At 67.4% G+C, this 10,234-nt stretch overlaps 1 pseudogene across 1 annotated transcript; it reads right to left on the bottom strand.

Annotated features, from left to right (window-relative positions):
• Positions 1-1,692: 1,692 nt before the first annotated feature.
• On the bottom strand, positions 1,693-6,962 carry LOC308049526 (transducin-like enhancer protein 2; annotated as a pseudogene). The gene is made up of 12 exons: positions 6,939-6,962; positions 6,763-6,860; positions 6,064-6,127; positions 4,632-5,064; positions 4,364-4,476; positions 4,062-4,304; positions 3,039-3,265; positions 2,612-2,859; positions 2,285-2,432; positions 2,061-2,211; positions 1,881-1,957; positions 1,693-1,800 (listed from the first exon to the last, which is right to left on the bottom strand). The product of its transcript is annotated as a transducin-like enhancer protein 2 (transcript).
• Positions 6,963-10,234: the final 3,272 nt, after the last annotated feature.

Here is a 10,234-nt window from a genome sequence, read left to right as displayed (position 1 = left end):
AGCAATTAGTTGAGGAAAATTTTCGTTGCTTACAAAAAGCAGCTCGCAAACAGAGGCTGAGAACTGCTCCCACCTTAACGCAGGAACCAGGTGCTCTGAGCACAGGATCTCCCTTTCAGCTGCACACGTACGCAGAGGGAGATTCTGAGAGCCGCGCACGCGTCCCTTCCTGCATGTTCTCTACTGAATTTGAACCCGACTACAACTTCTGCTCTGTGATCATTTTGTAAGTTGAACAACCACATTTCCTCCAGCTCTTGGAAAGAACCCGTTGCTACACTTCATGTCCCAGATGAGCTTTCAGCAGCAGAGGTGCTGCGGGGTTCTCGTTCCCCCCACAACTTTGGGGTGTCATTTTCTGTCAGCCACAAGTACCATGCTGCCAGTCGACATTTTACGCCTTTAGCTGTTGGAAAAATGCAGAGTGGGGCTTCGGTCCTCAGTGTCTCCACGGGAACTGACAACCCCATGGGGCTGGAATCTCACCTCCCAAACCGGGAGGCGCCTGTTTGCGGTGGCTGCCCCTTCCCAAGCAGCAGCGTGGGAGCGGGGGGGGGACCAGGAGCTGCCTCTCGGTCGTCTGAAGGAAAGAAGAGTGATCGAAAGTGGGGAACATCACCAGGGAGAAAAGGGGAGGAGGAGAAAGCAGAGAGGTCGTCTGGGAGAGATGAGCAAGAGAAAGCGAAGCTGGTGCGTCCCTATCAGAGACTCCACCAGGAGCAGCCCCGCGGCAGGACCGGTGTCGGTGTCGGATCCCGGAGCGAAAGCGCTTCTCCCCGGGCAGCCCCGGGAGAGGCCCCGGCGGCCGCCGCCTCCCGCCGCAGCCCCCGGGGCGGTGCCGGGTCCCCCGCCGTGCGGGGCCGCTCCCGCGGGCTCTGCGCCCCGGTACCGGCAGAGGGCAGCAGCGCAGCGGGGCCCGCGGCCGCCGGCGCATCCCTCCATCCATCCCTCCATCCATCCCTCCATCCATCCCTCCATCCATCCCTCCATCCATCCCTCCTTCCCCGGGCTCTGCCATCGCTCCCCGGGCGGGGACACGGGTTCCCGGGGAGGGCGCTGCGGGGGAGCAGCCACAGCAGCAACTTGCACTGTGTCTGTGAGGCTGAGGACTGTCCAGCAGCGGTGACACGGTCCCGGTTTGTGCCGGCAGAGCCAGCCTGGACCCAGCCAGCTCCACCGCCCCAGTGCCTCCTGCCCCTCCTGAGCCAGGTGGTTCGGGTCAGGATCGGGCCCTGCTGCTCTTTAAATCCCGCCTGGCCACTGCATGGTCAGCACTTCCCAACACACCTCTTGCCGTAAGGAAATGGAAAACAATGTGTCATTTGATAAATGAGAGACCTTCATACCAGTAAAACAACAGTAGTGCCAGAATTCCCCAGCACCATCTCCTTCCCTTTGCTGCAGGTCCCACTGTGTAAATGCTGCCTGGGAGGCCACTTAATAAGTACCTGCAAGGTGCGTAAGGTCTTCCTAAAGCCTGACATTTCAGGGGCTCTGCGGGGAGGAGTTTCCATCAGTCCCTGGCCTGTCAACAGACTAGCCACTCCTTTGTTCCATTTTTATTAGTAAGGGAGTGAAAACACAGTTAAATAGATTTTGTTACCGATAACTCTCAGCTGTGTCTGCAGGTCAGGGCTGCACCAGCAGCGGTGGGCAAAGCGGGGCCTTTCCACGAGGGATGGCGGCAGGGCCTCAATACACCACCTCGTACACCGCGGCCTTCTTGTCGCCGGAGCCCGTAACAATGAATTTGTCATTGATGGAGATGTCACAGCTCAGCACTGACGAGGACTCTTTGGACTGGAGATAAGAGAGTTGGGCAGTGAGGGCGGCACTGGGGGCTCACAGCACCTGGCACTCCATCCGAACGCCCCCCACACCTGGAAGATGCTGGCTCCATAGGGCGTGCGCCAGGCGTTCAGCAGGTTGTCCTTCCCCGTGCTCACAAACCACTTCCCTGGGGCGGGAGAAAACGGGTCAGCATTCGGGACCCCAAAAGGACCAAACGGACCCACCTGGGGCCGCACGCAGCCCAAGCAGAAAACACGGAGCTCGCCTACCGCAGGAGGCGAATTTGAGGGAGAGGACGCAGCTCTCGTGGAGGTGCAGCTGGTACTTGTCGGGTTTGGTGACGTGCAGGATCTCCACGTTGCTGCTCTCCATGCCCACGGCCAGCCACTCTCCCGTGGGGCAGTACCCCAGGGAGAAGATCTGGGGGGACAGAGGGGCTGGGGCAGCGCCGGCCGGTCCCGGCCCCGCGGAGCTGCCGTCAGCCCGGCCCTACCTGGGAGCTGAAGTCGTGCTGCTGCAGCTGCCGCCCCTCGCGCAGGTCCCAGCACCGCACCGTGTTGTCCAGCCCCCCCGTCCACAGCTTGGTGCCGTCGTTGGAGATGTCGATGCAGCTGGCGCCATCCGTGTGGCCCTGGAACTGCCTGGGGAAGCGCGGACGGGGAGGGGAGGGCACGGCCGTCAGGGCTCCGGCATCCGCACGTGAAACCCCGGCCGCGAGGACGGGACTGTCCCGGGGCCTGGGTCAGACCGCGGGACCGAGCGGTGCCTGTTCCCAAGAGCTCGGAGCAGCCCTGCCCGCGCCGCCCGCGCCCGGGCTCACCTGACCAGGCTCTGGTTCTGCAGGTCCCACACCACGATGTTGCCGTCGCTGCAGCAGGAGAAGCAGACCTTGGCGTCGGGGCTGATGGCCAGGGCGTAGCAGGCGGGGGCGGAGGAGGTGAGCTCGGCCTTGATGCGGGGCGTGGGGGCCGCCAGGTCCCAGATGGACAGGGTGCTGGCCTCTCCGCCCACGATCAGGCTCCGGCCGTCGGGCAGCAGCTTGCAGGAGCGGATGTAGTTGTCGCGGTTCTGAATTTGGATTACAGGGAAGGGGGCGAGTGAAGGAGCTGATCAGTGCCTGGGGGGGTACAGGAGGTGCTTCTCCTCTTTCCATCACAGACACAAAAGGACCCTCTGTCTCATTCCACTGCAACAGCACACATTCCCCTTCCCTGACTCCCGGACACCCTTCTGCTCCCCGTCCTCACCAGGCAGTCCAGCTGGGCCACGGCGGTCTTGGTGCCCGGCTGCGCCACGTCCCACACCTTCACGCAGCCCTTGCCCCCGGTGTACACGTGCTGCGTGGAGCTGCTGGTGGTGACGGCGCAGACCACCTCGCCGTGGGTCAGCGTGTGCAGCTGCCGGGCGTGCCGGGGGATGCCGGAGCCGGTGAGGGCGTCGGGCGGGAGGTGGCAGCGCTGGCTGGAGGGTCGGTCTGCACGGCAGAGGGAAGAGCGGCCTCGGCAGCGCTGCTCAGAGCGGCGCCCAGCACCGAGGCCCAAAACAGACCCGACCCCCGGGACAGGTCACCGGGGGCACTATCCTGCACCCCAGCCCTACTGTGGCCCTTCTTGCAGCGTGGAACAACCCCCCTCCCTTCCCCGGGTGCAAACGCTGAATAGAGCCCCGTGTCACCCTGAGCTGCTGCAATCCTGCACCCACAGCCCTGGGGATTTGCTGCTCCCTCCTGCAAACCCCCCTGGTGCGGGCGCACCCCTCCCCAGCCAGAGGGACACCGGGGACAAAACAGCCTCTTCAATCCCCACAGCTATTTCAGCCCTTTTCTTTTTTCTTGCCTCTTCTATTTCTTTCTCTTTTTCCACCTGGGGATTTTGTCAACACCGGCAAAGGAAAAAGAATTAATAACGGAGAAAAGCTGCGTGCTGCGCTGGCAGATCGCTCAGGGCGCTTTGTCTGCTCTAATCCGATTGTGCCGGGAGCCGCCGCTCAGCGCTCCCCGCGGCCCCCGCCGGCTCCCGACCCCGGTTCGGCGGGAACGGGGCGCTGCGGCCCCGCGGCGGCTGGGAGGGCACGGGGGCAGCAGCCTCCCTGTCCCTCCCTGCACGCTGATGTTTCAATCCGAGCACTGTGCTGGTGCTTGGCAAGGGGGGGAAAAGGAAATAAATAACAAAAGAGAGAGGAAAATCGATGGCTGTGAGCAGCACGATGGAAAATCCCCGCAGAGCCGGCCCGCGCGGAGCAGCCGATCGGCCTCCCCCGAGGGCACCGACCTCTGCCCGGCGGCGGGTGCTGAACATCGGGCACCGGCACGTCCTCACCCCCCGTCTGCAGCAGGGAAACGTGGGGCCGCGTCCCCGCTGCCCCCAGCCTGGCTGCCCGTGCCCCTACCAGGCTCTGTCCCTCGGCCTGAGCGGCGTCGCGCTGCGGCTGGAGGTGACGGAGCCCGGGCTGCCGGGCGGCTCCCAGCGCGGTGCAGCGAGCCGGCCGGGGCTGCCGGGCTCCGAGGGGGCGTCCTGCGGGAAGGAGAGCGCGCGGGAGCCGCTGCGCAGCGCAGAGCCCTGGAGAGCAGCACCACGGGCCCCGCGTGCTCCGCCGTGCCAGCTGCCCATCCAGCCGCCAAACGCCCCGGCTCCCGCTGGGAGCACACGGGCGGCAGGAACGCGCTCGCGGGCTCTACGGCTCTCCCTGCTAACAAAAGGAGCAAGCTCGGGGGGCTGTGCCAGCTGGAGGAAGATGGCAGTTGACTTGCCACTTTGTCAGGCATTGCTCCAAACTAATTTCCCTGGCAGAGAGCCCGTGATGACTAGATTGATAAATCTGAAGAGGGAAAGCAAATTAACGCTGGAACAAAAGGGGAACCAGGGAAGGGTGGAAACACTCCTCTGGCTTCGGGAAAGGAAAAAGCGACTTAAAAAAAGACCAAAAAAAAAGACAGAATCCATCTGCCTCTGGGCCGCGGCTCCTGCAGCGCCCTCCGCGCTCCCTCCCGCATCCGGGGCCGCAGGGATGCGCGCACGGGGCTCGTGGCCGGGCTCCGAGAGGCGCTTTGGGACATGGGGAGGAGACCCCGTCCCACAGCACCTGCCTGGCCCCCGCTGAACCGCTTTGCACGGCAGCCCCACAGCAGGGCTGTGCTGCACCTCCCGAGCCGCGGCGGCTCCGTGGGGACAAGGGAGGTCGTTTCCCAGCAAAGTCTCCAGCCCAGCGACCCCCGGACCCCTCACTCACCTGCTTGTGCATTTCAATGTTCAGCCCGTAGGACATGTCGTAGTACTGGGAGCAAAACCACAACGCAGCGCGGTCAGGAGCTGCCTGGAGCAAACGGCCGTTCCCAGGCGGGGGCTCGCGACCCCCGGGCTCTGCCCCCAGCCCGTCACAACAGCCCCACGGCCGAGACCTGCGCCCCCTGCCCGGGACAGGGCAGGAGCAGCCACAGCGCAGACCGTCCAACCCCTGTGACCGGGACCAGAGGACTCATCGTCCTCCCGCCCAGCTCTGGGAACCCCGGAGCCTCCGGGATGCGGGAAGAGATCCCAGCCGGTGGGTGACAGAGCGTGCCAGTAAAGCCCAGCACGGCCCTGGCCTCACGCACCGGGCTGTCACCGCCCAGGGGATGGGGGCTGCCCCGCTTCAGGTCTGTTTGCCTTTGGATGCCATAACTTGGGTTCCCCCTTTCCCTGGAGCGGCTGGTTCTGCCGGATGCTGCAGAGGAGGGAATGCTGCTCCAGCTCTGCCATCCCACCCGCTTCCCTTCCTTCCAGCAGCAGCTCCCCCTCCCGCCAGGGCTGCAAACGGACGGGCTGGGGTGGGCGCTGTCGGGGGGATTAACCCCACGCTGGAAACGTAGGAGGGGTCCTTCCCTGCTCCTCCTAAAGGCAGCTTCCCCTTCCACCCAAAACACCAGCCCCTGGGTATCAACCAGTTCCAAGCCCACCCCTCCTTGGGAGAGAGACAGGAAGGACGGTGGAGATCTCTTAAAAGGCCGAACAGAAAAAGGGAAAGGGGAAAATAAAAGAGACAAAACCTGTGGCATGTTCCTGGGCTCGAGGGGCACAGAGCAGCAGCAGCAGAGCGGCCGTCGCTAGGAATAACCGTTAACTCCTTCCGAGCCCCCCCCAGCCCCACCACCCAAGCTGCGCAGACCCCTGGCGGGGGGCGGGGAGCCCACCGGCCCCTTCGGGTGAGCGGCTGCGCTGACCAGAGCCCAGGACCCCGATGGAGGACGGTCGGGGCTGGCACGGGGGACACGGGGACAGGGCAGGGGCAGCTCACCATGACATAATGTCTCTGCATCTCCGTCTTCTCGCTCACCAGCTTCTCACATTCCAGCTTCAGGCTGCAAAGGGGTTTTCGCTCTCGGACCCGCATCTCCCGCCCCGTCTGCCCCGTCCCCTCTTTCCACCCTGCGAACTCAGCAAGCTCAGCACAGCTGCAGCCCCGCGGGTTCGTGGGGCCGCGGGGTGTCAAACGCAGAGCCCTGGCTGGTGTTGCCATCTCTGGGGGCCCAAACCCCACGGCTGCGCCACCCCCAGACGCTGTCACCCCCCAGAGCCCCGTTCCCGGTGCCGTCCCCTCCATGTCGCCCTCCACCCAGCTCGGCCGGGGGAAACAAACCGCGGGTGGTCTCCCCGTTGTGACCTCCAGTGAAGACCCGGCACCCCAATTCACGGCTTTGTGCTGCCCTTCAGCCCAGACCCCTCTCCCATTCTTCCCCAAGCGCTTTCACCAGGACCCCCCATTCTCCATCTTCTCCTGCCCCGATTCACCCTCCGGGCTGCGCCCCATCCTCCCCCCATGCCCGGCCTCCCCCTAGCTCCTGTTACACCCCTTATCCGGCCGCTCCCCCTGCCCGACATGCAGCCGCCTCCTGCCCCCTGAGCCGCTCGTGTCCCCACGCCCTGCCCTCCGCTCCCCGCACCAGGGGCTCCCTGCCGCGCCGCTCCCGCAGCCGCAGCTCCGCTCCGCCCGCACCCGCGGCACCGAGCCCGCACGAACTGAAATTCCTCCTTGATGCGGCCGCAGGTTTCCAGGACCGAGAACTTGAGGGGCTGCCCGGGCTGGAGCGGAGCCTGCGGAGAAGCGGCCCGGCTGGACCCTGCGGCTCCGCCGCGCTGCCCGCGCCCAGCCCGCCCCGCCCCGGTACTTACCGGGTGCCGCCCCTGCGGGAACATCCCGAGAGCCCCGGCCCCCCCGCTCCCGCCCGTCTTCCCGCGCTAACGGGGGCGCCCCCCCCGCCGCGCTCCGGGGGTCCCCGGGGGTCTCTCGCCCCGACGCCGGCAGCGGGGGGGCAGCGGGGGCGCCGAGCGGCTCGGGCGGGGGGGGCCTGGCGGCCGCGGGGTCTCCATGGGGGGCGGGACGGGGCGGGGGGCGCCGGCGGACCCGGCAGTGTCGGGATCCCGGAGCTGCCGCCCAGCCCCGCGCGCCCCGTCCGCCAGCGCCCGCTTAAGGTGGCGCGTCCCCGCAGGACGCGGGGGCGCTCGGGGCGGCGGGGGGGAGCGGCTCCGCCGCCGGCCCGGGCAGCACCGGAGCTCCGGCCTCGCTGGCCGCACCGGCTCCGTGCCCGCGGCGGCCCGGGCGGCCCCGAGCCCCGGGATCCCCCTCCCGCATGTTCGCCAGCCCGGCCACACTTGCCCCGGCGCCGGGCAGAGGCGGGAGCGGAGCCGAGCCGGCTGCCCCGGGCGCTGAGAGCAGCCCGTCCCGGGACAGACACGGCACCGGCCGCCAGTGGGGCAGCGCGGGGGCGCCGAAAGCACGAACGAAGTTGTCCGGAGCGGGGGGGGCGCGGCGGGCCGCCACAGCGGGGCTGGCGCGGGGCTGCAGGGAGCCCAAGGCCAAGGGGGAGCTCAGGACCGGCCCTTCGCCTGCCCGGACGGGAGCGACCCCGGGGCGGCGCAGCCCCACCGGGCGGCTCCACCTTAACCAGCCCCACAGCCCGCACCGGCGGTGGCCGCGTCTGCCATTGGCTGCCGCCACCGGAGCGCCAGCCAATCGCCCTACCCCGTTCCCACATGGGTTCGTGACGACACATCCCGCGCAGGCCAATAGGCATCGAGCGGCCCGCGGGAGCGCCAGCCGGGGTGCCGCGGGGCACGCTGGGAGTTGTAGTTGCCGTGTGCGGCTCCTTGCGCGACGGCGGCGCCCGGGAGCGGCCCGGCCCGGCCCGGCCCGGCCCGGCCCCCCCGCTGCCCGCGCAGCGCCCGGCGCTGACCCCTCGGGCGGGCCGGCCCGGGGCCGCCGGCTGCCGGGGCTCCCGCCGCGGGCGCGCAGGTCGGGCGGGTTACCGGGCCCACAAGGCTTTGCGGCGGCCGCCGGCTGCCACTCAAAGTAACGTGGGGCGGCGGCCCGGGGGGACCCCCGGGGAAAAGGGGCCCCCGAGCGGCCCCGCCGGCTCCGGGGGCACCGAGCGCTGCCCCCACAGCCACCCCCGCCCCGCCGAGGGCGCCCCCGCGATCCCGGTTTGGGGCGGTCACGGGAGGGCGAGGAGCGATCGTTAAGTACCGCGGACCAGCCGCACCGGGCGGCGCGGGGCGGGACGTTCAACGCCGCACAGTTCACGCTTATCTTCTATTAGTTGTGCCGTTGAGCCGCGGGGGCGGGCGGTGCGGGGGCGGCACCGGAGGCTCCCCCGCCCGGGGCCGCGGCCGTTCCCGGGTCAGCAGCTCCAGAGCCCCTGAAAAACCTCCTGTTCCTCCTGTGCGCGTGTATCACGGGGCTGTGTGTATGGACAGACGCACTTTAACCCAAATGCAAAGTTTTGAATACTTCCTTTTTGGTTTGTTGCCTTATTGGAGGAGCTTTTAATTGAAGGAAAGTGGTTTTGGTTTGGGGATTGGCAGCAAGTCCGCAAGAACTGAGCCAAAGCTGCACTGGCAACCAGGGGTGCGCGCGCCCCGAGCCCCCACTGAACCACGGCCCCGAGCCCACGGGACGGCGGGGCCGCCCGCGAGAAGACGTGGGAGCCCCTGGAGCAGCTGGCGGGCTCCGGTCTCCGCTGCCTTCGACCTGCGCGTTGGCTCCTGTTTGCACTTAGCGGCTTTGAGTGGTTTTTAATTATTGATGCCTCTTTTAGCTTTTATCTCGCGCGCCGCAGCCAGGAAGGGCTCGGCGCTCCTGCATCAGTGATGAAGGAGGAGGCCCCGCTCCGCGCTCCTGGCGCTCCTGGCTCGCGGGCTGGGCCTTTGTTTCAAGCAAAGCTGCGCTGAAAAATGAGGAGGGTGGGTGGGAGCAGGAGGGGACGTGGCGGAGGCGGCTCCGCTGCGGCCACCGGGGGAGCGGTCCCATGGAACAAGCTGGAAGGGACGGACTGAGAGTCCAGTGTGGAAACCCTGGCCCAGGGGAAGGGCGGCACGCGCTCACCGCGGCGGGGAGGAACGACGCGGTTTGTGATCCCTGCAGCGACAGGCAGATTTTGGTGCCAGAGCCCAAACGTGGCAAGGTGCTTCAGCAGCGGGGCAGCGGGCAAGCAGGAGCAGAGCACGAGGTCCGGCTCAGCATCTGCTGCTGGTGATCTGGGAATCTGGAGGGGACCTGGAGGGCCCTGAAGTTCTGTCTTTATACTTTGCGAGGCGATACCCACAGCCCAGGGTGCGCAGCCAGCAGCCCCGGGGGCTGTTTGACCCCTTGGCGACCAAAGGGAGGCTGAAATTAGCTCTAGTAACACGAACATCCGTCCTCTGAGACCGCCAGCCTGAAAACACCCCAGAGCAGCTCCTCCTCAGTCCTCCCTCCTTGCAGCCCCTGAGGAACAACCTGCCCCCGGGCCGAGGCTGAACCGCTGACCTGGAGGTGGAAGCGCTCGAGCAGCTCCAGCGCCGCGGCTGCCGCGCTCCCAGCGGGTTTCGGCGGCGCTCACGGCGCAGAGGTGGTTTGGCAGCCCGGCCGCGGCCAGAGCTGCGCCGGCCTTTCGCACCAGAGCCGCGCGCTCAGCGAGGCCCCGGAAGCGGCGGCCAGACCCGGGGCCAGAGCGCGGCTACCACCGCGGGGCCAGAGCGCGGCTACCACCGCAGGGCCAGACCCGGGGCCAGACCGCGGCTACCACCGCGGGGCCAGACCCGGGGCCAGACCGCGGCTACCAGCGGCGCTTCCGGCGGCTCCCGAGCAGGATCCCGGCGCTGGGCCTGGTCACCCTGCCGCGCAGCAGCCATTCTGCTCTCGCTGCTTCCCAGAGCGAGAGCAGCAGGTGCATCGAGCCCTCACGGGCACCTGGTTTGGAGGGGACAGGAGCGAGACCCCCAGTGTTCACCTTTGCCCCGCGCCAGCAGGACAGCGCGGCCACCGCTCCCCTTCTGCTTCCAGCGGGCCCGGGACCGAAGCACCGAGACGCCCGGGCACAGGTTCCTTCCCAGGGGAAGGAGAATGTCCCACTGCAGCTGGCCTGGGAGATACAGAGGGAAGATGTTATCAGGGCAGAGCAGCCTCTGAAGCCGGAGGACAGCTCTATTTG

This window comes from Nesoenas mayeri (assembly GCF_963082525.1).
Source record: "Nesoenas mayeri genome assembly, chromosome: 25".
NCBI classification, from domain to species: Eukaryota; Metazoa; Chordata; class Aves; order Columbiformes; family Columbidae; genus Nesoenas; species Nesoenas mayeri.
The sequence above is the reverse complement of the archived record's forward strand: the minus strand, read 5'-3'. Positions and strand labels throughout refer to the sequence as shown.